A 25,456-nucleotide genomic window follows, 5' to 3' on the forward strand; every position below is an offset into this window, starting at 1 on the left:
TTTACCTATCTTGACACCTCTTTCTTTTATTAGTATTCATACAGCCTTGCAAATGGAGAAATAAGGTAATGAAAACTTAGCTTGAACCCAGATCTGTATTCACATGGGCAGGCATGGACGAGGAAGTTCATTCTGGCTGAACCCATGAGCTCTCTGATTTGTTTCCTTATTAATATTTTCCTTGTAATCATTAATATACTTTTATTGCATCCTGGGAATAGTGTGGGAGTTAAATATGATCATTAAATAAATTGAGGCATGTGGTTTAGCTTCCCTGCTACTGTATAGATGGCAGGAGAAAACACAGAAATAGATGTATAAATTACACATGAGAAGTCGTACCTACTTATTTCTGCCAATATCATGACTTATCAACAGTTCACAGTTGGATATGCAGGGGACTTTCTTCAATAATGTACAGTGAATTAACATATCCTTTACTCCCAGTTACTAAGAACGCTAACAAAAAGGTGTCCAGTAAACAACACATGGAGGAAACATGAGTGCTCATATTGTTTGAACACCAAAGAAGGCTGTTTCTGATATTAATCTTTCATTTCTCCATTGATATAAATGAAGTTGCTTTTCCCAGTTATACAAAGGGTGTCAAATTCTGCTTGATTAATAACATGAGGTGTATAAAAGAACTAAATATATTGTTTCAAAGAATACTTATAATCAATTGGTATCTTTCAAATTTGAGTTGTAACATGATACTGTGTTGTGTTAAATAAGGACCAACATTTTACCCTGTTAGAATAAAGATAAGTTTCAAATCATACATAAAAACTACTCTAATAACAACAGTCACCAACCAACTTAAACCTGGTTTAGCTTAATAATGAGAACAAGGCTTTATTGTGTTCATTCTACAGTTTCTAAGTTTATTCTACAGTTTCATTCCTTTTCTTCCTCCCTCTTATCTTGTGGTGAGATAATCTTATCTTATGATAAGATAATCTTATTTTGTGATAAGATGCCAGGAAGCAAGAGATTATATGTTTAATTCCAGAAAGCCACCTCCAAAATCCATGAATTAAATAAAATAAAGCAAAATATTTAAGACTGCATAAATCCATGGAAAATCATCAATTTAAAAACAGTAAAATAAACAAAATAATAAGAATTAACATTATTGAGCACTTATATGTCAAGTATTCCTTGTTGTGATTTACATGTACTTAGATTTGCTCATTTAATCTCTCAATTGACAGAAGGGATAAGTATAAAGCACATGCCCTTTTCACAGTGATGAAACCAAGGCACTGCAAGGTCTGCTGATTTTTCCAGAGCTTATAAGTGATGAAACCTCAATTCAGACCCAAATAGTCTGACTCTGGGATTTGTGTTCTCATTCACTCTTACATTGTCTTTCTAGATAGTGTGCATCTTAACTTGTGACTTCAATGATGGTTACCATCCTCAAATATAAAAAGAACATATGTCCATAGTTATTCATAATCTATTATAAATTTCGACTGTTGTGCAGATAATCATTGAGAATATTAGTAACTGCACAAAAGAGGTTGTGAGAGCAAGAATGAGATTCAGGAATGCATTTTTCAGTATGCACTGAATTTAGTGAATACAGGTAGAAAACTATTTGGTGAGGACATTAAAGGGTAAGTAAAGTGTATTTGAAGGAAAAAATTTTCAATTAAATGCATTTTGGATGTGCGAAATTTTGACAGCAAAAGAGGAGGTGTTGTCTCCTATTGATGGGGGCAATGATAAAAATGCAATCCACAAAATGTGTGAAAAGTCTCATGATGGCCTTTCAAAAAATACAAAAGTGGGAAAGAGGGAGGGAGAAAAAGAATGAAACTATAAAACACTGATGAAAGAAATCAAAGAGGACACAAATAGATGGAGCAATGTACCGTGTTCATGGATTGGAAGACTCAATATTGTGAAAATGGCTATACTACCCAAAGCAATCTACAGATTCTATGCAATCGCTATCATGCTACCAACGGTATTTTTCACAGAACTAGAACAAATAATTTCACAATTTGTATGGAAATACAAAAAACCTTGAATACCCAAAGCAATCTTGAGAAAGAAGAATGGAACTGGAGGAATCAACCTGCCTGACTTCAGGCTCTACTACAAAGCCACAGTCATCAAGACAGTATGGTACTGGCACAAAGACAGAAATATAGATCAATGGAACAGAATAGAAAGCCCAGAGATAAATCCACGAACCTATGGACACCTTATCTTCAACAAAGGAGGCAAGGATATACAATGGAAAAAAGCCTCTTTAACAAGTGGTGCTGGGAAAACTGGTCAACCACTTGTAAAAGAATGAAACTAGAACACTTTCTAACACCATACAAAAAATAAACTCAAAATGGATTAAAGATCTAAATGTAAGACCAGAAACTATAAAACTCCTAGAGGAGAACATAGGCAAAACACTCTCCGACATAAATCACAACAGGATCCTCTATGACCCACCTCCCAGAATATTGGAAATAAAAGCAAAAATAAACAAATGGGACCTAATGAAACTTAAAAGCTTTTGCAAAACAAAGGAAACTATAAGTAAGGTGAAAAGACAGCCCTCAGAATGGGAAAAAATAATAGCAAACGAAGCAATAGACAAAGGATTAATTTCAAAAATATACAAGCAACTCCTGCAGCTCAATACCAGAAAAATAAATGACCCAATCAAAAAATGGGCCAAAGAACTAAACAGACATTTCTCCAAAGTAGACATACAGATGGCTAACAAATGCATGAAAAGATGCTCAACATCACTCATTATTAGAGAAATGCAAATCAAAACCACAATGAGGTACCATTACACGCCAGTCAGGATGGCTGCTATCCAAAAGTCTACAAGCAATAAATGCTGGAGAGGGTGTGGAGAAAAGGGAACCCTCTTACACTGTTGGTGGGAATGCAAACTAGTACAGCCACTATGGAGAACAGTGTGGAGGTTCCTTAAAAAACTGGAAATAGAATTGCCGTATGACCCAGCAATCCCACTCCTGGGCATACACACCAAGGAAACTAGATCTGAAAGAGACACGTGTACCCCAATGTTCATCACAGCACTGTTTATAATTGCCAGGCCATGGAGGCAACCTAGATGCCCATCAGCAGACCAATGGATAAGGAAGCTGTGGTACATATACACCATGGAATATTACTCAGCCATTAAAAAGAATTCATTTGAACCAGTTCTAATGAGATGGATGAAACTGGAGCCCATCATACAGAGTGAAGTAAGCCAGAAAGATAAAGACCAATACAGTATACTAATGCATATATATGGAATTTTAAAAGATGGTAATGATAACCCAATATACAAAACAGAAAAAGAGACACAGATGTACCGAACAGACTTTGGGACTCTGTGGGAGAAGGCAAGGTGGGATGTTTTGAGAAAATAGCACTGAAACAAGTATACTATCAAGGGTGAAACAGACCACCATCCCAGGTTGGATTCATGAGACAAGTGCTCAGGGCTGGTGCACTGGGAAGACCCAGAGGGATGGGATGGGGAGGGAGGCGGGAGGGGGGATTGGGATGGGAACACATGTAAATCCATGGCTGATTCACATCAATGTATGGCAAAAACCACTACAATATTGTAAAGTAATTAGTCTCCAACTAATAAAAATAAATGAAAAAAAAAAAAAAAGGAAAGTTAGGGAAAATATAGAATAAATGCAAAACTGATTTGTTATTTAGCAAAGAAAATATTTACACTTCACTGTGCTGGCTTGACCTAAATGCAGGTGCATTAGTAAAATAAAATTTTAAAATATTCACATACTTAATAAAAGTATTCACAATGTAACTGACACTGGAAATGGTAAGAGACAGGTAATTTTACAGCCTATTATTTTATGGTATATTTCTACTTTTCCTTTAAATGAAATATTTGAAAGAGGTTAAACAGCAAAATTCTTTTAAAATCTGTCTATATTTTTATTCAGAAATATATATATATTTATGCTTTTAATGTATGCCTATACATATATGATATATATTGTGTGTTATAAGGACTCTTATTACAATTAAAAAAATGCTTAATTTCATTTACTGTTGACTCTAGTTGCTTTCTTACCTGAAAGATAACTAAAAAGTTAAATCAAGAACAACTAAACAGGATTAGGTAGGTAAATAAATGTGGCATTTATAAACTGTTTTGAGATACACTTTTTCTTTCTGAAATCAGAAAATAATTTGTTGATATACTGCTTACACTGATTCTTATCTACAAGAGTATTTCTATGAACCACACAATGGGCATCCAGTTATGTACTTTTCATTTATTTTGGCCTCAGTAGTTCAACAGGGAAAGTCACATAAAATGAAAAAAAGAACAAAAACACTAGCTTTAGAATCAGACCATCTGGAAATAAAATTCCAACTGGAACAAATACTAGCTGTGTAATTTTTGCAAGCTATTTAAAATATTTCTAATTTCAGTTCCTTTTATATAAAATGGTAATACTCTGTATACCCTACTAGCACTGTTAGAATTCTCTGAGATAAAGTATGTGGAAAGAAAAAACTAAAAGTCTTTTTCAGACTGATGATGTTTAATAAACACCCTTTTGAGTAAAATCCAAACTAAATAACTACTTGTAAAAGATGTGGAGCTTCAGTTGCCTAGGTGGCTGTTTCCATTTATCAATTTTGTTGGGAAGCCTTTCATATTGCAGCTCTAGGGTCTGTTATGAAGCTCTGATGCACTGTATTCCCTCAGCCCTCTGGACTGAGGGACTTAATGCAGTGTCCGAATACTGCTCCCCTCATGCCTTTTCTTTCTTACAATTCTGGATTCACCCTAACATAGGCATATCATCGGGCTGCTCTTTTCTTTCCTATTTTCCCTTGTTGGCAAATTAGTTTTAACTTTCACTTTTTATTAAAAAATTTAAATCAGATTGCATGATTCCCTATTGCTCTGTACCAGCCCTTCAGTAGGGCTGCTATCCAAAATCTAAATGAAGATTGAACAGTTAAACAAACATTATTGAAAGCTTCACATTTAAAACCACTCAGGAACACAGCAGCAGAAATGCTTAGGCTACATGGAATAAAAACAAAAACAATGCTGGAATAAATGTATAAAAGCAAAACTGTAAGATCCAAAGCCCCCTTTATAGTAAACTAGGTACAAGCAAAACCAAAAGAGAATAATGCCTGGAAAAAAGTTTTCTTTAAAGGAAAACAGAAATAAAAGAAAATCTGAAACTGCTTAATAGTAAATGGGTTTTTAGAAATGGTACTCTCTTAGGATGTTTGTGTGCGTTCTCTGCCAAACTTCAAAAGCACAGCATTCTTTTTTATGTTTTTGAAGTTAGATCAGTGATTCAGGAATGGCTGGAGTGTGACCACAAGCAAAACTGCCACTTGTTGTTGATTAAAAAAAAAAAAAGTTTAGAAGGACATAAAGATGTATACCTTTAAAGCAGTTGGGAAAATTTTTATAATTTAAGAATTTTATAGAGGTCCTCTTGGCCCCACTCTACTAAAGTGAAAGACAAAAGCAATTAAATATAACACCTTGTACTATAGTCACAGAGGCCAAGGATACAATTTTTAATTATTAAAACAAAGAACATAGGGATTACAATAACACTTGGCTAACAGTCCTGATGAACTACTGATGAGTTGTACTTTCCACCAAATTCCTTTGAAGGTTCTAGAAAAGGTGACCACAAAAGCATCATGGAAATATAGATATGACAGTCTAACTAGAAAGAATTCCCAAAAAGAACTCAGGCCTATTAAAGTTAATAGAAAAATATCAAAGTTGAGACCTCTGAAAACATATCTAGAAGCAGAAGAACTTTAACCATTTGAAAGTTGCAGGGAAGACTTTTGGATTTGGCTCGTTTACATAATATATTGGCTCATTTACCCAATGCATATTGAGAACTTACTATGTGCCTGGCACCTCCTGCTGCTGCTGCTGCTGCTAAGTCGCTTCGGTCATGTCCAACTCTGTGCGACCCCATAGACGGCAGCCCACCAGGCTCCTCCGTCCCTGGGATTCTCCAAGCAAGACCACTGGAGTGAGTTGCCATTTCCTTCTCCTAGGCACTGGAATAAAACAGGTGATGCCCTTTTCTGAGAGAACTTGCATTCTGATGAAGCATGGTAGGAAATAAATAGACTGATCTTGTGTCAATGCATTGAGAAAATATAAGAAGAGCAGATAGAGCAGTTCCAGTGAGAGGCATTTAATCCCCTAAATATTGCTCCAGACCTCATTTTATTCAGTGGTCGCTGATTCTTAACTTGGGAAGTTTTAGTGTTTGTCCATGTAACATGTTCCCCATTTTCACTGCATTGCTCTCCAGAGCCTGATTTGCAGAGATTCTCTGTTTTCTTTGTCTATCAAATACCATGCCTTTTTTTTGAAATTATTCTTTTTCCCCATATATTAATAAAATGTTCATGCCCTCTAACACTCCTATCCAGTCAGTAGGCATTATGTTTCTTTAATAGAGAGTGGAGGAAGGAAGGGACTGAAAGGAAGGAAGAAAGAGGGAGATTACAGATTTCATTTATTTTCCAAAACACAAAGAGAGTTGATTTTTTTTTTTTTTTTGCTGTTGTTGTTATTTATAGAAGTTCCCTTCTTTATAAATTGTAGTTTTGTTTTTTTTTTACAGTGTTGTGTTAATTTCTGCTGTAAAGCAAGGTGATTCGATTACACATATATACATTCTTTACATTTTATCATTTTCAATTTCAGTTTATCATAGGATATTGAATATAGTTTCTTGTGCTATACAGTAGGACCTGGTTGTTTATCCATTCTCTATATACTAGCTTATATCTGCTTATTCCAACCTCCCACCCTATCTAAAGACAGTTGGTTCTTACTGTCTTGCTAGGTTTCAATACAAAGTTTAAAAAACGCTAAATACGCATTATTGATAATCAGAAAATTACAATATTTGAATAATTATTTAAAATTTCATGTGTATTTTGCACATATCTGCTCTTACTTCCAAAAATAAAACAAAGGACAAACAGTGGGTGAGTTCTTCTTTCAGTTTTCTTAGCAAATAAAATTTATAAAATATTTTAAATAAAAAATAAAAACCATGCGAAAATTTAAGGCCATGTAATCGATATGACAGAAACAACTACTAAATATGTACATGATACAATACTAGCACTTATAAATACAAAATACAAAATAAAAATACAAAACAATAATACAAAAAAATACAAAACAACAGAATTTCATTTTAGAGCTTAAATGGTCAAAATATATCCTCTAATTTATAACGTGACTATTCCTATTTGTGACACATAAAAACACATACTGTTGATAGGAAGTGCAGTTTAATACAACATTTTGAGAAAGCAAAATCACTCAATGCTTACCCTTCAATACTATAATTATATTTTTGATTTTTTCCAATATAAATATTTTTAAGAAAAATAAAAAGCAATTAAACATACAAAAATACTTGTCATTATATTTGTAAAAATAAACAGATATACAGCTTAAATATTTAACAACAGGATAACTGGCAAAAAATATTCATGATGTTTCAATTCATGTAATAAGTGGCAGCTATTAAAATAACTATTTAGATTACATACTGACATGGAAATACTTATAATAAATTCATGGCTAAAATTTACTGTATGTATGTATGCATGCATATATATGTACATGATAGCTTACAGTGAATGGTAATGGTGTTGGATTTGTGATCTCCAAAGAAGATTTAGCTTCAGGACCAGGGACCAGGCTTGATCACTCAAGAGCTTTTGTGTAGCAGAGTTTTATTAAAGTAAGAAAAGTGACAGAGAAAGCTTCTGACATAGACATCAGAAGGGGGATGGAGATTGCCCCCTCACTAGCCTAAGCAAGAGAACTATATATTTTTTTAACTAGTTATTATAATAAATCGAAAGAATGTCTCAAGGATGAAAAGATCTTACTAGACCCACTCCCATAATTTACATTTTAAGATAAAACGATCAGCCAGGTTTTCAGGAAAGAGAAACTGTCCTCAAGCAGGATGTATTGCTGTTCTATAATCCTTAGTACAGAGTTTGAACTGAGTTGTTTGTTGTGTAATCATCAGTTCCGGGCTTAAAGAAAAAAACTTTTATGTGACTAAGACTAATGAATGTAGAGAAAAAAGAAGATGTTGTCCTTTCCTCCTCCTTGAGAATTCCAGATCCATATCTCCTCAAGAGCCCCAGACCCCTTTCTCCTACTCAGGGACCCCGGACTTCTTTCAACCTACCTAGGAATTGACTCTCTCAAACACACACACACACACACACACATTTTAGTTGAACACAACACATAAAAACAAAAGGATTAAAGAATAAAACATGAAAATAATTTGACTTCCAAGAATAGCAGAATTATGGGTGACTTTTCATTCAATTTGGAGAAGGAAATGGCAACCCACTCCAGTATTCTTGCGTGGAGAATCCCACGGATGGAGGAACCTGGTAGGCTACAGTCCATGGGGTCACAAAGAGTTGGACACAACTGAGAGACTTCACTTCACTTTCATTCAATTATTGCCTGTCATTACTGTTACTGTTTCCTTATAATGTCGGTATAATTGTATTTAATTAAAATGATAAAACAATGCCAATTTGTTCTAGCTTCAGAGCCTTTGCTTACTACTTTCTTTCTTTGAATCTTTATCTTCCAGATATTCACATATTGTTAGGTGGTTTGTTTATTTTTCAGATCTTTATTCAAATGCCATCTTCTTAGCAGACACTACCGTGGCTAACTTATTTATAATTGCAAATCTTGCTACTTGCCAACTGTTCTTACTTCTACTTTTCTTTCTAGAGTTTCTCCTTAACATTTATCACTATATAACATATTATCTCTTTATTTGTTTGCTGCTGCTGCTACTAAGTCACTTCAGTCGTGTACGACTCTATGAGACCCCATAGACGGCAGCCCACCAGGCTCCCCCTTCCTGGGATTCTCCAGGCAAGAACACTGAAGTGGGTTGCCATTTCCTTCTCCATTTCATTTGTTTACTAGGTTCCTTTTCTACCTTCCACATAGGAATTTAAGATAAAGTATGCATGTTCAGTCACTCAGTCATATCTGACTCTCTGTGGTCCCATGGACTGCAGCCCGCAAGGCTCCTCTGTCTGGGGGATTTTCCAGGCAAGAATACTGGAGCGGGTTGCCATTTCCTTCTCCAGGGATCTTCCTGACCCAGGGACTGATCCCGCTGCTTTTGTGTCTCCTGCACTCTCAGGTGTTCCTTTCCCACTAGTGTCATCTAGGAAGCCCCATAAGATAAAGTACATATTTCTTAACCAAAACAAAAGAAAAAGGAATAGAGCTATTTGTGATGTGTCCTCACTCTACTCCTCCAGCAACATCTATTCCTAAAATCTTTCTCCCTCCCCTTCCACGCCCCCTGCCGCCACTGGCTATCTATTTTACATATGGTATTGTAAGTTTCCATGTTACTCTCTCCTTACATCTCATCCTCTCCTAAAACCTTTCTTACACCTTCCACTCTGGTCACAGATTGTTGAAAAACTTCAAAAAATAATATGGACTGAATGCAGAAATAGATAGATGGATAGATACTTGATAGAACTAAGATGTTAATGGTTGAATTTACTTTGTAAATATGCATTTGCTGTATTTTTTTTCCATCAGCTTTGTAAATTACTATTTTTTTCTTATGAAATGCTGGGGAAAATCCCATCAAACAAGTAAATGTCATATGAGGAATTTATTTTATTTAACCTGATTTGTACAAATGAACTATAAGGATACTGTTTTAGATAAACCAGGGAAATATAAATACTGATGCAATTTTAGCTGATATTATGCAAATAGTGCTATTAGCTTGTTAAAGCATGATAATTTAGTAGGTATTGTATTTTTTTAAAGGACTCATATTTTAGACAATATTGACATTTTTTAATGGGTGAAGTGCTCTTGTGTCTAGGCTTTCTATGAAACAGGGAAGCAAAGGTTGAGGGAAGAATAGAGGTAAAAAATAAACCAAGAGTTTGCCACACATAGATAACTGATGAAATTGGATGGTGGGTACACTGGAGTTTAGCATAGTATTTTGTGTTTATTTGAAAGTTTCCATAATAAAAGTTTGAACGGCACTTCTCATATCTCTCTCATTTATCATATCATATGGAATCATATTTAATTTTACCTCTTTTATTTAATTTTACCTCTTTTGTTGGACCACAAGTACAACAAATATTATATCTGTAGTTCCTAGCATAGTGCTTAGAACTATGAAGTAGGTATTTAACACTTGTCAGTTATTGAATTTGAAATATCCAGAGTAATATAATATACAAATATTAATTAAATTTTTAGCAGAACTATTTTTAAATTTCCATTATTCTTTCATTAAATAACACAGATGGAAGTTAATTTTGCTAAGACCATCTGGCTATTTATAATCCTTAGAATCATATGTGAGTGTAAATAATATGTTGAGAACAACTATATAATGTTCTTAACTTCTAGTTCACTGTTTTTTTCTAATCATTCTTTCTTTCACTTCATAACCACTGTGTTAGCTTTCACAACATATCCGTAGTCATAATCAAACAAGTGTCTTTATTTCTCTTGATATAATTATTTTTTCACATGTTTTGCTTTTCTTCCCATCTGCTAGCTAAGTGGTTATGCATTGTTAAGTTGCATTGGGGAAGTCAGAGGTAAAACTTTTTTTACCTCTATTCTTATTTTTTACCTATATTCTTCGCTCAACCTTTGCTTCCCTATTTCATAAAAATATCCTAGACACAATAGACTTCACCCATTAAAAAATTTCAGTATTGTCTAAAAACACAGTACCTATTAAATTATCATGCTTTAAAAAGCTTCCTCAAAAGCTACAAAAGTACAGCTATCCCTCTCTTTCCTAGATCTCAAGCACGTGGCAAAGCTCACAGGAAAAACAGTTTTGTTGACTCTCAGAACACTGGCTTCCTGAAATAGAGTTGCTGCTATAGGCAAACATTAAATGGTGTGTTTTTATTATTCATCTGGCTCTTTATACTCTGAATTTTGATATACCTTCTGCCCAGTACATACCTGAGGTTGGAAATAATCCATGCCTGAGTAGCTCTAGGGAAGAAAATTGTGCAACCATGTCACCTCTAATGCTATTGCATGAGCAAATTACATTAGTAAGCCATGAACTATCTGATGTGTACAGTTGGTTGACAGAAGAGAATGACTTTTTCCAGAACCAATGACAGTGTATAAACATTTCTTTAAGCTTATATGGTTAGAATGGAAAATTCTAATATTAATGTTTTTGGAAAAAAGAAAGTTGCTTAAATCTCTAGTGCAACAAATTTACAACATGTAATATTTCCTGCAAAGTATGTTATTTCACTTTTAATTACACATTTTATCATTTGCCTCAGATGTGCAATTTTCCAAGACATATAACTTTAGTCCCTCAAAGTAAATCAAGAATTAACTTCACAGTGCCACAAACTAGAAATTATTGAACCAGATGATTAATGAAAAGCAAGTAGTGAAAGTCAACAGAAAACTTTTATGACCTTCCTTATATTCAGAGGAATGATTCTGAAATGAGTTCTACTCTGAAGACCTTTATAAATCTCTAGTGAACAAACAATTGAGATTGTCACTTGATTGCTGGCATATTTTATAGACTTAAGGAGTGAAATGTGTTGGTTGTTTTCTCAACTGAGCAATTCATAAAAATGCTCCTTTTACTATCCCCCCTCTAAAAAATCCCCTGAAAGATGAGCTATGTATTTTTAGTAAATTGCAGCAGAGAAAAATCTGTCCTAAAAAACATAAACTGTTCATCTACATCTTTAATTAATAATATTTAATATCCAGAGTACATATACTCAATCTCAGAATTTTTCTCATTCTAAAAATGGAGCTAATAATGTATATATCCACAAAAATTGTAAAATACATCTCATTCATTATCTGGCTCTTGTCAAATGAGCAAATGTTTGTGATTAAGCAGGAAAATACCAGTACGGCTGGTTAAGTTTTTATTTGTAACTAATGTTTGATATTTTATTAATACTACTGTTTTAATACTACTTATCCTTACTATAGATACACTTGTACATATATGTACAATGACATGAATTTTTGTACTTAGGTCAAATGCAATTTAAAGAAAAATCATTTTTTTTACAAGGCAAAAACAATTTGATATTTATTAGATTCAATATAACAAGCAAGTACATACAGGCAATCAGAATGGAAGGAAGAAATTTGTTACTGCTATTCAGGAGAAGGTAAAAATATCATGCATTGAACTTCATGTGTTCAGACAAGAGGAGCTCTTGATTACTGGGTTGACAAACTTAGAATATGATTATGTTAGCTTTCAAGTTGCATTTATTAGATTTGGTTAAGCAGATTTTGGGGGTGGGGTGGGAAGAATATCCAAATTTGTTTGGAATAACCTATTATTTCATAGATTATTTATTTGCCAACATTCAAAGAGTTTGAAACCAATGATAAAAGTTACTGGTAGATGGACACTAATTTATCCATTAGTTTATCAGCACAAAGAAATTCACACAAACAAGGTTGTAGTTTCTCAACCTTGAAATCTATGAGTGCATATAGGATATTGTGAACTAAACTAAGATTCTCATTTGTAACCTTCTGTGACAATGGGTTGAGCAAATTTCAAACTTATTTAAGAATTTAAGTGGTACAAGTCCAGCTTGTCACCTTCCTGTCACAATTTAAGGCTGAGATTAAGGATTCAACTTTCCTTTGAAGTAAGAGAAGGCCACAAGTTTAGATCATGTTTGTAGAAAAGCAAAATCAGAAAATTTAAAAAAAAAAAGGAAGGAATGTGGCATTACAGAACACAAAAATGAACAGTATTGCTTTCTAAAATCTAGAAAGTAATAAAAATTATGTAAATTTTATTTTTTTAAATTCCATTATAGTTGTTTTACAATACACAAGTTTCAAGTGTACAATGAAGTGACTCTATATGTTTATAGATTATACTCCATTTAAAGTTATTATAAAATAATGGCTATATTTCCAAGTCTTGTACAATATATCCTTGTAGCTTATTTATTTTATACATAATGGTTTTTGACTCTTAATTTCATACCCAATCTCACCCCCTCTTTCTTCCCACTCCCCACTGGTTAACACTAGGTTATTCTCTGTATCTGTGAGTCTGTTTCTGTTCATTATATACCTTCATTTGTTTTATTTCTTAGATTTCACATATAAATGAAAACACAGTGTATTTGTCTTTCTCTACTTTATTTTTAAGCATAATACTCTCTAGATCCATCCACATTGCAAATAGTAGACTTCATTCTTTTTCATGATTGAGTAATATTCCACCAGGACTTCCTTGGTGGTCAGATGGTAAAGAATCTGCTTGTGATGTAGGAGACCCAGGTTCAGTCAGGGGTCAGGAAGATTCCTTGGAGAAAGAAATGGTTACCCACTCCAGTATCCTTGACTGAAGAATTTCATGAACAGAGGAGCCTGGTGGGCTACAGAGTCCATGGGGTCAAAAGATTTGGATATGACTGAGAAGGGAAGCAAAGGAGAAGAGGAAATATATACCCATTTGAATGCAGAGTTCCAGAGAATAACAAGGAGAAATAAGAAAGCCTTCCTCAGTGATCAATGCAAAGAAATAAAGGAAAACAACAGAATGGGAAAACTAGAGCTCTCTTCAAGAAAATTAGAGATACCAAGGGAACATTTCATGTAAAGATGGGCTCAATAAAGGACAGAAATGGTAGGGACCTAACAGAAGCAGAAGATATTAAGAAGAAGTTCAAGAATACACAGAAGAACTATACAAAAAAGATCTTCAAGACCCAGATAATCACAAGTGGGCCTTAGGAAGCAAAGCTAATGGAGGTGATGGAATTCCAGTTGAGCTATTTCAAATCCTGAAAGATGATGCTGTGAAAGTGATGCACTCAATATGCCAGCAAATCTGGAAAACTCAGCAGTGGCCACATGACTGGAAAAGGTCAGTTTTCATTCCAATCCCAAAGAAAGGCAATCCCAAAGAACGCTCAAACTACCGCACAATTGCACTCATCTCACACGCTAGTAATGCTCAAAATTCTCCAAGCCAGGTTTCTGCAATACATGAACTGTGAACTTCCAGATGTTCAAGCTGGTTTTAGAAAAGACAAAGGAACCAGAGATCAAATTGCCAACATTCGCTGGATCATCGAAAAAGCAAGAGAGTTTCAGAAAAACATATACTTTTGCTTTATTCACTATGCCAAAGCATTTGACTGTGTGGATCACAAAAAATGTGGAAAATTCTTAGAGAGATGGGAATAGCAGACCACCTGACCTGCCTCTTGAGAAACCTGTATGCAGGTCAGGAAGCAACAGCTAGAACTAGACATAGAACAACAGACTGGTTCCAAATAGGAAAAGGAGTACGTCTAGACTGTATATTGTCACCCAGTTCATTCAACTTATTATGCAGAGTACATCATGAGAAACACTGGGCTAGAGGAAGCATAAGCTGGAATCAAGATTGCCGGAAGAATTTCAATAACCACAGATATAGAGATGACACCACCCTTACAGCAGAAAGTGAAGAGGAACTTAAGAGCCTCTTGATGAAAGTTCAAGAGGAGAGTGAAAAAGTTGGCTTAAAGCTCAACATTCAGAAAACTAAGATCATGGCATCTGGTCTCATCACTTCATGGCAAATAGATGGGGAAACAGTGTCAGACTTTATTTTTCTGGGCTTCAAAATCACTGCAGATGGTGATTGCAGGCATGAAATTAAAAGACGCTTACTCCTTGGAAGGAAAGTTATGACCAACCTAGATAGCATATTAAAAAGCAGAGACATTACTTTATCAACAAAGGTCCATCTGGTCAAGGCTATGGTTTTTCCAGTAGTCATGTATGGATGTGATAGTTGGACTATAAAGCAAGCTGAGTGCTGAAGAATTGATGCTTTTGAACTGTGGTGTTGGAGAAGACTCTTGAGAGTCCCTAGGACTGCAAGGAGATCCAAACAGTCTATCCTAAAGGAGATCAGTCCTGGGTGTTCACTGGAAGGACTGATATTGAAGCTGAAACTCCAATACTTTGGCCACCTGATGCGAAAAGCTGACTCATTTGAAAAGATCCTGATGCTGAGAAAGACTGAGGGCAGGAGGAGAAGGGGATGACAGAGGATAAGATGGTTGGATGGCATCACCAACTCAATGGACATGGATTTGGGTGGATTCTGAGAGTTGGTGATGGACAGAGAGGCCTGGCATGCTGTGGTTCATGGTGTTGCAGAGTCAGACACAATTGAGTGACTGAACTGAACTGAACTGAGCAATTAACAGTTTTACTTTTAGCCAATCTTCTTTATCTCTATCTGGTGGAGGGCCCATAGGCTGTTTCTATATCTTGGCTATTGTAAATAGTGCTACTACAAACAATAAGGTTCATTACTCTTTTGAAATTAATGTTCTTGTTTTCTTTGGATACGTGCCCTACCGGAATTGCTAGATAAATGGTAGTTGGTTTTTTAGTTTTTTGAGAACCTCCATTCTGTTTTCCATAGTGACTGCATTAATTTACAATCCTACTAACAGGGCACTAAGGTTTCTTTTTCTCCATATTCTTGCACAGTATATTTTATTTCTAGATTTTTGATGACAGTCACTTCGACAATGTGAAGTGATATCTCATTGTGGTTTTGATTTGTATTTATCTGATGATTAGTGATGCTGAGCATTTTTTCATGGGTCTGTTGATCATCCTTATTTTTTCTTTGGTAAAAATGTCTATTCAGTTCTTTTGCCCATTTTTAATTGAGCTTTTGTCTTTTTGATATACACTTGTATAAGCTGTTTATGTTTTTTCTGTTAACTCATAATTGGTTGTATAATTTTCAAATATTTTCTTCTGTAAGTCGGTTGCTTTTCTGTTGGAAAAATTATTTAAATGTGATTAATTTTTAAAAAAACTACCACTTTAATACAGGTATATGTGTAAATATAAGCTATAATCTCTATATTGTGATATGCCTAAGAGCAATTTGAAGTATTTTTTTATCAATATGAAACTGTTTAATTTCTGAGTTTTATTATGTTGACTTTGTCATTACCTAAGTAAGCCTAAAAAAAATTAAAGAAATTTTCAATTAAGAACAAATAGAGCTTTAACCATTTTACCTAGTAGTTATTTTGGTTTTTGCCTGAGCAAATATTTTTAAAACTGGAGAGAACATTAAAGGATTTAAAATATGAGGGAGAGAGAGAGACAGAGACAGAAAAAGACAGAGAGTGACTGTAGAGTGCAAGAAAAAGTAAAGAATGTCTGAAGGTAATGTTATTCATTTCTGGTTTGATATCATACTTTGCAATGCCTTTCCAACTCCAAGGGACCATGACTTTCTGAATTCTTGATAGCACCATTAAACATCTGTGCAACACTCATTCTGGAACAAAAACGCTCAGGCAGGAACACTGGAATCAACTGTGGCGAATACAAATTAGCTAACAGATTTATTCCTCATACTGACATAATAAACAAATATTGATGGCTTCCTGTAGTGTAATACATTCTTATTCATTGCTTCACAAGTCACTCATAACTTCTTCATTTTCTCTTCAATGCTTCTAAATGGGTGATTCATCCTACATTTCTCGAAATATTAGTCTGTTTACAGTCTTCATACAGCTAACAGATTGTACATCATTAAAAGAGCTCTGTGATGGCTTTTACTGTAGATTGTTGTTCTCTTTCAATTTATTTGTTTTTTTCTTTTTAAATTTTTTTTTTTAAAAAAAGGAAACATGGCATCTTTTATTTAGCAACAATGTTTTGATTGTATACAGTAGTATGTTTTTAATAGCTTTCAGCTTTCCAAATACATCTAGCATAGCTAAAATACAAATTATTCAAAGCAAAACTCTTTATTACCAAAGTAAGTATTTTTTCCTTCTTTTGTGCATAATATCTTAACCCTTCCCCAGTTGTATAGTCAATTTGAATGGACATCCTAAGAGCTCTGTCCATCTTTCTATTTAGAGTAATATTGATATTGAGAAAATGCTACTATTTTCCTAAGGATTTTTTTTTTTTTTTTAGTATTAATGTAGATTTCACATTTTGAAGAAAAAGGCTCAGAACTAGAAATATTTTACTTCAGTAACACTTGGTTATATTTTATAGTTTATTTAACTCAGAACTGCTCTTTTGACCATTGGCAGGCATACCATAAAGGGATAAAATGACACCAAAAAGGGATAAAGTTACATACTCCAAATTGCAGAGTATACCAGAGTGAGCAATAACATATAAATCCTGCTTGGAACATATTATCTATATTTTAGAATGCTGAACACAGGCATCTTGGAATGGAAAACCCAACTCTCACACCCTTCTTTCTTGGTTGTTTATTGATTGAACTTGGATCAATGCCATTGTTTGCTATTAAATTTGTATTCTTTACAGATTCCACACTGAAATCACAAGTATATCTGTCTATTAATGATAATGGACATTGAATATAAATCACTGCATTCATAATGAATGCTTGCCTAAGTTGTATTTACACTGTTTATTGTCCAAAAATCTCATTCTATATTATTCCTGTGTATTAATTCTTGTTAAAATGTGTTTTGTCTTAGAAAAAAAATGACAAGATTAATTCTGAGACAATAAAGGGCATTTAGTTGGAACTAATAAAGTTCCTAAAATTATGTAAGCAGGAACTTTACAAAGCATTGCACTTGCTTGAAAACCAGAATTCTCCTCACTTCAAGATTTCAGTTTGATGATATGAGAACAGCCCACTGAGCTCAATTAATTTAGACATTACTTTGGAGTGACATACATTATTAACTGTACATTGATAACAAAACACAGGAAAAAATCAATTACAATCTCTTTGGAAGGAAGTTATTGACATTTCTGAATTCAAATGCCTATATATCCCCTGTCATTTATGTCAAGAGATAACAATAAATAATAAGACAATTGATACATTATTTATGTGGGTAATAGTTTTGTAGTAATCCAAATGTGGCATCTGAAATGATTTGATACCAAATATCCAAGGCCACCGTTAAGGGGACAACTATGCTCTGAGGATTGATGAGTGGCATAATGATAAGAACTAGATTTTGACTCAGACATCCTAGCTTATGACCCAGATCTGCTACACACTATATTGTTTGACCTCAGGCAAGTCACGCAACCTCTCTGAGCTCTGCAATTTCAACCCCTGCAAAATGCAAAATAGAGCAATTCACAGTCATTGTATAAGTAAATATATATATGAAGACTATTACAAATTATGCGTGTGTATGTATAAATTTACATGTGGCATTAGAAAGAATTTTGGCATAGAGACATCTAATCATTGATATCTTTGTCACATTCCATCTTAGCATGCATTTCATCTTTTCTACAAAATCCATCCTTTTTCTCGTGTCAGTGAAAGGCTGTTGTTGACCCATGAAAAGATGCCGGGATTCTTGGCCTCCGGAGGAGAAGAATTCAATCCGGGGCCAGAGACGAGGCTTGATCACTCAGAGCTTTTCTGTTATAAAGTTTTATTAAAGTATAAAGAAGATAGAGAAAGCTTCTGACATAGGCATCAGAAGGGGGCAGAAAGAGTACCCCCCTGCTAGTCTTCAACTGGATGTTATATAGTCACTAGCAGTCTGTTAAGGAAAGAAAGGAATGTCATAAAACTCAGAATGGCACCAGGCCCCTCATCCATAAAATATATTTTGGGATAATCTTGGCACCAGAGGATTCATCCCGGCATAAAACAATTGACTTGAATCTTGTAGAAGGGCAGATTACCATATAAATAGTTTCGTTTACATAGATTAGGAGAACAATGTCTGAGTGTTTGTCAAGTAGGTTCTGAATCATTAGACCAGAACGGACTTGAAGGCAGAGTCTGGGGCAAATGCATAGCACATTAACACAGCTTAAGACAAACATTTCAATAAGAAAAATGCATTGGTTAACTCAAGGTTTGAGAATAGTTAACTTCAGGTGAAACCAGGTGTCATTATGGCAACACAGTATTTTAAGAGAAACCTTTTAAATTTGCATAGAGAAGGAAAAAAATATCACTACTTTGTTTCATCCTGCCGCTTAAGAGATAAAAATGTTTGACACTCACAGCCTATTTCCTCCATTTGGAGAACCCTGGCCTTCCTGCCTATTCCCTTTCATCAGTAAGAGATCAGTAAGGGCAACTAAGGAATAGGACATCACATACAGCTCTGTGTACCATACAGAGACACTCGTTAATAATAGCATCTTACTGGTTTAATTATTTAACCTCTCTACACTTCAATTTCTTTGTGTATAAATCATAGGAAAAAATATCATTTATGGTTGTTGAATTGACTAAAGATAATATCCTATGATCACAGAGTAACCCCCAAATTATTGGTAGCTATCATAATTTTGTGCCACATTCTTGCCGATACGTGATCACTGTTAAAAACACATTAATGATCTCATATTTGATGTACCTTCTACCATGTTTGCATTTCTAGCAGAGTAGCTATCAAGATAAATTTTTTGTATGACTTCATTCATGGAACAATGGACTGGTTCAAAATTGTGAAAGTAGTACCTCTAGGCTGTATATTGTCACCCTGCTTATTTAACTTATTTGCAGTGTACATCATGCGAAATGCTGGGCTAGATGAAGCTTGGGCTGAAATCAAGATTTCAGGAAGAAATACCAATAACTTCAGATACGCAGATAACAACACCCTTAAGGCAGAAAGCGAAGAGAATCTAAAGAGCCTCTTGATGAGAGTGAAAGAGGAGAGTGAAAAAGTTGGCTTAAAACTCAACATTCAGAAAACTATGATCATGATGTTATAGCCACGCTTTCCGGGAAACAGACTCACTCAGAAGGACAATGCAGATAATGGAGTGCAGTTTATTACGCCGGCGGGCCCAAGGCAGAGTCTCCTCTTAGCCAAGGACCCCGTCCAGCATTTGTGAAAATCTTTTATACCCCATGCGTACGTGCCCAGACCCACCACCTACCCCATGTGTACGTGTCTAAACCCACCACCTACCCCATGTGTACGTGTCTAAACAGTCAATAGTCAATAAGCCCGCAGTTACATTCCAACCAGTTAATAATCGATAAGCCTGTGATTACATCCTGATAGATACGAAAAAAGATTATGACCTGTCTGGAGACAGGGGTGATTACGGTATGCTTCCTCTTAGGCAATGAGTAGCCTGGATGTGATCTTCAAGATTCCTCTGTCTGGAGGGGGTCTTATCCTTCCATTGTCGTCCCCACAGGCACTAAGCAGAGAGTTCAGAGTCCACTGGAGAGGCAGCCGAGCACGGCCAGCACGGACAGGCCTGAGATGGAGTCCAGGCCCTATGAATTCCTTCTTCATTCCCCCCTCTTGATGCTCTTAGTTTCCATAACGAGCATCACTCATTGAGATATATTGTACCTTAGCCCTCCTGTCACCCACATGAGAGAATGCTATCAACCTCTGGGTTACAAAATTCACAAGACATTGTAGGAAGCAGGGCCCACAGAGCACTATGATTAAGATTACTATAACAACAGTTACAATGGTTTTCCACCAGTCTCCCTTTACCCAGGAGAGAACTGAAATCTAAAAGGGAATATTTGCATTAGACATGGCTTTCACTTGATTTTGCATATCCTTCAAGGCAGTAGATACATTTACAGACAGGTCAGGGATGTACACACCATTCGCCAAAGTCCCTCCTTGGGCTGCTGTGAGTATGTCTAATGCCATCCTATTTTGAATTACTGCCTTCCTCATCTGAATCTGTTCTTCGTTCAAAGCTTGAATGGCTTTTGTACTGTCTAAGAGGGCCTGTTTAGTGAAATTAGTTAAGGCCTCTACCTTAACCATGATATCTGTTGTTCCTACAGAGGGTACAAACAAGGCAGCAAGATAGTCATACCACTGGAACACAGATCGTGTCCATCTTGCATGCAGATAAGGCAGGTTTACTGGAGGCTGGTGTAGGCTAGGCCTAATTCTGCCATGGGCGAAAGCAAATCCTAATGTGCAACTCCCCACCCAGCCAACTGGTAACCATGGCCATAAGTTAAGCCCACAGAGCCACTGGGTCCCATTGGGGGCTACCCAGCGGATTTCAGGATTATATTTCCAGTCGGAACCGGGCCACTGAACAGACTGATTGGGGTGATAGGTAACTTCCAAGATTTGTTTACGTTGTTCAAGGGACAAATAACCCATATATTTTAATTCTTTTGGGTCTAGGGGGTGGTCTCCAAATCCAACTTTCTGTTCTTTTTGTTCCCAGCAAATAGTAGCAGGGGTAATCAACTGTCCTTTCTCAGGAGTCATCCAGAAATATTTATCCCAGACCTGGTAGTATTGCTCAAGGTACCGGGAGGCCTGTCCCCCTTTTGTTAAGGGAGCCCTTTTCCTCTTTAATTTTCATATATGAGGTATAAGCCTTTGTTATCTCCATAAGGCTGGTGTTCATGTTAAATGTAACCCTATGTCCCTGGCCCATTGATGGCTTCTTCTTACACCACGAGAGCAAAGAAAGGTTATGGTTGGTGAGAGAGAGGAACGGAGTGGCGATACCCAGCAGAGGAGTCCGTCCATTACTGACAGGGGCATAGCCCCACATACCCAACAGTTGGCAGAGTTGTGGCCCACGAGATGAAGACGTTGTCCTGTGCATGAGCAGTGGTCAGGTTCAGAATTGCGTTGATGAGGCCGAGCAGCAGGAGTCGTTTACCCAGCTCCATCCTGTAGAGGGCTCGTCCAGGATCTCGTTCTCTTTTTCTTCTTCAGAATGTTCTTGGTTCCCCGTGGGTCGGTGGGGTCCTTCTGGGTGGTCCACTCAGCGTCTTCCGGATCAGTGTTGTATGCCTTCTTCGCTCTGGTGTGATGGATCCAAGGGGCATTGCCTGCAACTTTAACTGCAGTAGGGGTAGTTAGAATAACATAAGGGCCCTTTCACCAAAGGGCTAGCAAATCATGTTCCCAATCTTTGACCCATACTTGGTCACCAAGTGTAAACTCATGAATCTGTTCCCCAAGGGGGAACGGCACCCTTTCTTGTACAAACTTAGTTACCCGATTTATTACCTTACCCAGTTCCATCTGCTGTGAAATCCTATCCCCCCTTACCTGAGGCAAATTTGTTGACACCTGTTTTATTATGGGAGGAGGCCTCCCATACACAATTTCTTATGGAGAATAGCCTTGGGACTGTGGGGTCATCCTGAGTCTGAGCAGAGCCATCGGAAGCAAATCCACTCAGGAGCAGTCAGTCTCTCTGATCCACTTGGAGAGTCTCTTTAAGTGTCCAGTTGGTTCATTCCACCATCTCAGAACTCTGGGCCTATATGCAGTGTGCAGTTTCCATTTGATGTTTAAAGTTTTGCTTACTTGTTGTACTAAATCAGCTGCGAAAGCCGGGCCATTGCCTGATCCAATGCTGGTAGGGAATCCAAATCTGGGAACCATTTCCCTAAGCAGGCACCGGGCTACTTCTGATGCTCTTTCAGTCCAGGTAGGAAAAGCTCTTACCTATCTCAAGAATGCACATATCATGACCAGCAGGTAATGGTAGTGTTGGTGAGGTTTCATTTCAGTGAAGTCTACTCCCAGGTGTTCAAGGGGCAGTGTGCCTTTCAGCGGAATACCCAGAGGATTTTGTCTGAATACCTGAGAGGCAGCATTAACCTGAGAGCAGGCAGCATGGCCTAGGTGGGTCGCTTGGTATGTTTGGCTTACCAGAGTGTGTGCCAGCTCCTCCAGTACCAATAATTTGTCACTTGACAATTCCCACCATCTCTTTTCAGTCTTGATGGCCCCTTCTGCTCTGGCTAACCCAACAGCTGTTGTCCTTGTTTTATCAGGCTAGTGCCATCAGTATATAGGACCCAATTAGGGTCTGGAACCTTGAGCCCTTCTTTAAAACAAACCCCAGATACCTTACCTCCTCTTTGTAGATTGTGCCTTCTTTTTCAACACCCGGTAACCTGCTTCCATCAACAGCTGGAGCAGTGCATTTGTCCCTTTCCAGCATTTTCCCTTGGTCTCAGGCAGCCAGCAGCAGGTCATCCCCGTATTGTAGGAGCTGATATCCATACTCTTCTGGATGGAATGAGTCCAGATCAGAAGCCAAGGCTTCCCCAAAGATGGCTGTGGAGTTAGCCTTTGTTATCTGGTGCTCCCGACTGGATCTTCCCATTCAAAGGCAATGATGGGCTGTGATGCTGGGGCGAGGTGTATGCAGAAGAAGGCATCCTTGAGATCTAGGCAAGTGTAAACCTTAGTCCTTGGCGGGAAGAGGCTAAGCAAGGTATAGGGGTTTGGAACAGTGGGGTGTAAAGTCACAGTAGCCTGGTTGACTAGCCTGAGATCTTGTACAGGCCTATAGTCCTGTCCTCCTTTCCTTTTGACTGGCAGGATTGGCGTATTCCAAGCCGAACTGGCACTCTACTAGAATGCCTGCTTGTTTCAATCTATTGATGTGGGGCAATATGCCGGTTCAGGCCTCCATCCATAGCAGGTACCGGCACCCTCTAACCGGGATGGTGCCTGGTTTGAGTTCCATTATCACTGGGGCGTGATGTTCAGCCAGCCTGGGGGGAGGGGGGGGTTGTCTTCCACCCAGACCTCAGGGAATAATTGAGTCAGCTCTCTCATGCTCTTCCGGCCCACCCGGTTCTGCCTTCAGAGGCTCATGCAACCTCTACTCATCTTGGGGTGGTATTGAGAGAGAGGGCAAATAAGTCACAGAGTCTGTCCAGAAGGTGGGCCTCTCCTCAGGTGAGAAAGTCACCTGTGCTCCTAGTTTGGAGAGCAAGTCTCCTCCCAACAGGGGTACTGGGCACTCAGGAATGTCACTTGGTGCCTGCCCCCCATCTGACATTTTCTGGGCTGGCAAAACGATTTGATCATCTCTTCTCCCGATACCCCAGTAACAGCGGTAGTCTTTTTGGACAGTGGTGCCACACGTTTTGTTACTACTGACAGTTCTCCTGTATCCACCATGAAGTCAGTGTTTTGGTCCCCCACTTTTAAGGTCACCATGGGCTCTCACGGACCTGATATCTCTGAGCCTCTAGCAGCCCTAGTTAATTTCCAAGTCAGCAAGCCCCACAACTGCGGGAGCTTCCTCTTCCTTCCTTGCCTTAGGGCATTCATTCTTCCAGTGGCCAAAAGCTCGGCACCGGGCACACTGGTTTGGCTGTAAGGGGCCCAGGGCTTCCCTTGGGACCGGCTGAAGGACTGTCCTGTCCCTGGGGCAGATGAGGTTTTCTGGAGGGCCCGAGTTAGACTTTCCCAGAGCAGCAGCTAGCACTGTAAGTCTCTTGTCTGTTCTCTTTCATTCCCTCCAGCTCTCTGGCAGAGCGCGGTCTCTGCTTAATTCCAACGTCTCCCTCCCCCTCTTGTCAGTACTCACCGGGAGAGGCGGGTATAGCTTGGGCGGTTCTGGTGGAGCCTGATCCTGGAAGTGTTGGCCAGAGGCTTCTGTCACCGGGATCGGAGCCTGCCCAAACAGCGGCTCTACGAACTCCGGGAAAGCTGGTGGAGGAGCAGCGGTGTTGCAGAAACTTCACCTGGCCCTGGATCGGGCATTAAGGCGGCCTCCGGTCCTGGTGAAGCACTGGGAGGCAGGCGTGTCCTTATCCAGCATGGGGGTGGGGTCAGGTCATCCCCGTCCAAATCCTGTAGAAGTTCCTTTTTTATCATCAGTCAATTTTTGTGCCCTTAATATTTTTCCCTTTCCCTTCTGGATACAGAACCTTGTCCAAGTAGGAGGGTCTCAAGCTAACCCTAGCCACGAGTCAATAGATGGATATAGATCCAGGTGTCCTGGCTCTCCTGTGACTACTGTGTAGATTGCTTCCACTATTTTTAAGTTCACGGTGTTCTCTGGTGGCCATCCTGCTCCCATAGGGGGCCATTCGACCTCAGAGTATGTGGAGGCAGTTAGGCTTCATCTTCACCCCATAGTCTCCTCCTAATCCCTTCTTTAAAATTTTCACTCCAATACAGTTGCCTTAGATTCACTTCCCCCCATCTTGCTTACCTTCTCAGACCTTCTTCTACTTTTCCTTTTCGTTCTGTCTACGAAGTTCTCAGTACCCTATGTACTTCTGATATTTCCACTCAGTGACACTTAAATTGCCATTTTGCCTCCTTCTTAACTGGGGTGAGAAGAGCCTTACCTGCCATATCCCAGAGGGAGAAGGGGGATCGGCGTGTCTTCACCTGCCAGTCAGCATAGCTGAACCAGAACATCACATGGTCTGAGACTGTTTCTCCCTTAAAGTCCATTCTGCCTTGGTGGGCTTGATCAGGTGCGGATGAAAACACAGATGGATTAAATATCTCATGTCCCAGGCCATCTCCGGAAAAGCCAATTCATATTCACAGCAGACAGGACACCTCCTGGGGGAGGGCAGAATACGAGCAT

Source organism: Dama dama, chromosome 24 (assembly GCF_033118175.1).
Source record: "Dama dama isolate Ldn47 chromosome 24, ASM3311817v1, whole genome shotgun sequence".
NCBI lineage: Eukaryota > Metazoa > Chordata > Mammalia > Artiodactyla > Cervidae > Dama > Dama dama.